Source organism: Urocitellus parryii, chromosome 11 (assembly GCF_045843805.1).
Source record: "Urocitellus parryii isolate mUroPar1 chromosome 11, mUroPar1.hap1, whole genome shotgun sequence".
Lineage (NCBI taxonomy): Eukaryota > Metazoa > Chordata > Mammalia > Rodentia > Sciuridae > Urocitellus > Urocitellus parryii.
The window spans coordinates 92,075,768-92,079,735 of record NC_135541.1 but is presented as its reverse complement, the minus strand read 5'-3'; the positions used below and the strand labels follow the sequence as shown (position 1 = coordinate 92,079,735).

At 36.6% G+C, this 3,968-nt stretch overlaps 1 pseudogene; it reads left to right on the top strand.

Moving 5' to 3' along the window:
- The first annotated feature begins 1,100 nt into the window (after nt 1-1,100).
- LOC113177897 (endoplasmic reticulum chaperone BiP pseudogene) lies at nt 1,101-3,028 on the top strand (annotated as a pseudogene).
- Nucleotides 3,029-3,968: the final 940 nt, after the last annotated feature.

The window sequence follows — 3,968 nt, the reverse complement described above, 5'->3', positions numbered from 1 at the left end:
ACATTTTACAAACCACCTACTCTGACCAGCAAAGTCAGGGGGACTGAGGAGAGACCAGCTTCAGCTTCAGCAGCAGTGCCTCCTAGCACAGCCCTTACTCCCCTGAGTCACATGGAGAAATCTGTTCCAGAAGCAGACAGCACATAAGCTTATGCTTTGAAGCTAGCTGCTGAGCCTAAGAGAACTGTGAGGAGGTTGGCCTGCCTGACAAGAATCCAATGTGCCAAGGGCTCAGGCTAAAAGAAATGGAAGAGTTACAAGACCTTGAAATTGAAATGCCACAGTTTGTGTAGGGTTGTCAAAATTCAGTTTTTCTTTTTCTTGTTTCATTTTTTGGTGTTGTGTTTATTTTAGGAAAGAATGTTGTGACAGAACCCTTTTATATAGGATGGCGGCCAAAGTGTGTACTTTGCCTTTTGGCCTTGTGTTGTGTTTGCTAGTCATATAGAATGGTAGTGCTTTAGTCATATAGAATAATAGTGCCTCACTTGTATTGTCTTTAAATTCTGTGTTTTTGAAATTGTGCATAAAATAAGTATTATAATTTTAAATTTCAAATGATTTTCTCTATAAAATGATCCATGTAAATGCATCCTTAATGTATGGTATTGTTCTCAACAAATAGGGGCAGTATGGGAAAATGAGTTTTATTTTGGAGCAAATCTGGTGCTGATTCATAAAATGCTTCTGAATGCAAGTACCTGAAAAATGTTGATTGGGTATGAATATATTTCTTCCCACATAATGTTCTAGTGCATCTTTGACCACTTGTGTTGTTACAGTATGTATGGAAGCATTGGCAATTCACTTAACTTTTTAATATTTACATAGTGGCCAAAATGCTTGCGAATCTATATTTAACTACTTGTCAATTTTTACATATGGTAGTCAATACAATTGTAGAAATAAAATGCACTTCAATACTAAATAGTTTGAGACATTGGCAGAGACAACACAGATGGACAGAATTGAGGTGTCTCAGTGTGACAGACCCGTAACCTCACTGCTCTTAGCTGTGGCCTGTTGCTGGATGGCCTGTCTTCTGGCTGTCTGCTTCTCTGGCTGTTGAACAAGAGCAAGTGGCCAACAGCTATGGCAAGATGAAGCTCTCTCTGGTATCGGGGGTGCTGCACAGCAGCCCTGGCTGAGGATGAGGACAAGAAGGAGGACGTGGGTACCATGGTTGGCATCCACCTGGGGACCACTTATTGCTGTATCGGGGTGTTCAAGAATGGCCACGTGGAGATCATCTCCAATGATCAGGGCAACCTCATCATGCCATCTTATGTGACCTTCACCCCTGTAGGGGAATGTCTGATCAGTGATACATCCAAGAATCAGCTCACCTTCAATACTGAGAACACAGTCTTTGACACCATGGGGCGCGCATCCACACTAGAAATAACCTATCTGTGCAGCAAGACATCAAGTTCTTGCCTTTCAAGGTGGTTGAAAAAAAAAAAAAAAACTAAACCATACATTCAGGTTGATATTGGAGGTGGGCAAACTAAGACACTTGCTCCATAAGAAATTTCCCCTATGGTTCTCACTAAAATGAAAGAGACTGCTGAGGCTTATTTGGGAAAGAAGTTTACCCAAGCAGTTGTTACTGTACCAGCCTATTTTAATGATGGCCAGCAACAAGCAACCAAAGATGCTAGAACTATTGCTGTCCTGAATGTTATGAGGATCATCAATGAGCCTACAGCAGCTCCTATTACTTATGGCCTGGATAAGAGGGAGGGAGAGAAGAACATCCTGGTGTTTGATCTGGGTGGTGGAACCTTTGATGTGCTTCTTTTCACCATTGACAATGGTGTCTTTGAAGTTATGATCACTAATAATGATACTCATGGGGTGGAGAAGACTTTAACCAGCATGTTATGGATCAAGCTGTACAAAAAGAAGACTGGCAAAGATGTTAGGAAAGACAACAAAGCTGTGCAGGATCTCTGGCATGAAGTAGAATAGGCCCAGCAGACCCTGTCTTCTCAACATCAAGCAAGAATTGAAATTGAGTCCTTCTATGAAGGAGAAGACTTTTCTGAAACCCTGACTTGGGCAAAATTTGAAGAGGTAAACATGGACCTGTTTCGGTCTACCATGAAGCCTGTTCAGAAAGTACTGAAGGATTCTGACTTGAAGAAGTCTGATGTTGATGAGATTGTTCGTGTGTGTGGCTCTACTCAAATTCCAAAGATTCTGCAACTTGTTAAAGAGTTCTTCAATGGCAAGGAGCCGTCCTGTGGCATAAAACCAGATAAGGCTGATGTATATGGTGCCACTGTCCAGGCTGGTGTACTCTCCAGTGATCAACATACAGGTGACCTAGTATTGTTTGAAGTATGTCCCCTGACACTTGGTATTGAAACTGTGGGAGGTGTCATGACCAAGCTGATACCAAGGAACAATGTGGTACCCACCAAAAAGTTTCAGATCTTTTCTACAGCTTTTGATAAGCAACCTACTGTTCCAACCAAGGTCTATGAAGGTAAATAACCCCTGAAAAAAGACACCCACCTTCTGAGTACATTTTATCTCACTGGAAGTCCTCCAGCTCCCCAGGGGATCCCTCAGATTGAAGTCACTTTTGAGATAGATGTGAATGGTATTCTTTGGGTGACAGCTGAAGACAAGTGTACAGGGAACAAAATTAAGATGACAATGACCAAAATTGATGGACAACTGAAGAAATTGATGAGAAGTTTGCTGAGGAAGACAAAATACTGAAGGAGTGCATTGATACTAGGAATGAGTTTGAAAGCTACGCTACTCTCTAAAGTATCAGATTGGAGATAAAGAAAAGTTGGGAGGCAAAGTTTTCTCTGAAGATAATGAGACCATTGAAAAAGCTGTAGAGGAGAAATTTGAAAGGCTGGAAAGCCACCAAGATGTTGACATTGAAGACTTCAAAGCTAAACAGAAGGAACTAGAAGAAATTGTTCAGCCAATTATCAGCAAACGCTATGGAAGTGCAGACCCTCCCCAGACTGGTGAAGAGGATACAGCAGAAAGAGAAGAGTTGTAGACAATGATCTACTAGTGCTGTAATATTGTGAATACTGGACTCAGGAACTTTCATTAGGGGACAATTGAGAGAACTTAAGTCTCGAATGTACTTGGAATCTTCACCTCAGATTGGAGTTGAAAATGGTATAGCCCAAGTGGCTGTTTACTGCTTTCCATTAGCAGTTGCTCACATGTTTTGGGGTGGAGAGAGAGGAGGAATTGGCTATCTTAAAAACTGGATATAAAAACGTTTGTGAGGATGTGTGTTCACCTCAGAAATGTTCTATTTAATGATTTAGTCATGCACATCTCGTGTAGGAACGTTTTTGTACCATAAGTCACACCAATAAATGTTTGTTATTTAAAAAAAAATACTAAAAAATTTGGAACTGTCATAAAATAAAAATTTATACAGATAAAGCTAGGGGAAAAAACACTATCAGAAGCATTAAAACCATCTAAAGCCAAATAACTAAACTATATAATTTAAATTATATTTATATGTAATATATTATGTATTATGTATTATATATTACATATTACATATTATTGAATTAAATATATATGATATATAATAAGTAATTTATATATAATTATAATAGAATCCATATATTTTATATATTATATTAATATAAATTAAACTATAATAATCATATCATTATCTTATTAATAATAGAAATATTATATAATTACATTATAATAAGTAATATAACATAAATTAATATAAATTTAGATATATGATAATAATGTTATATAAAATAAAATAATATATATTTATATTTAGTTTATATATTATTATATGTGTATATAAAATATATATTTCATATATTACAAATAATTTTTATTAAATATGATTAATTCATACATATTTTACATAGAAATACATAAAATTTATATAATATATGATTTATATCATATATACTTTACATATATATATTTACATATTAATATATAATTTA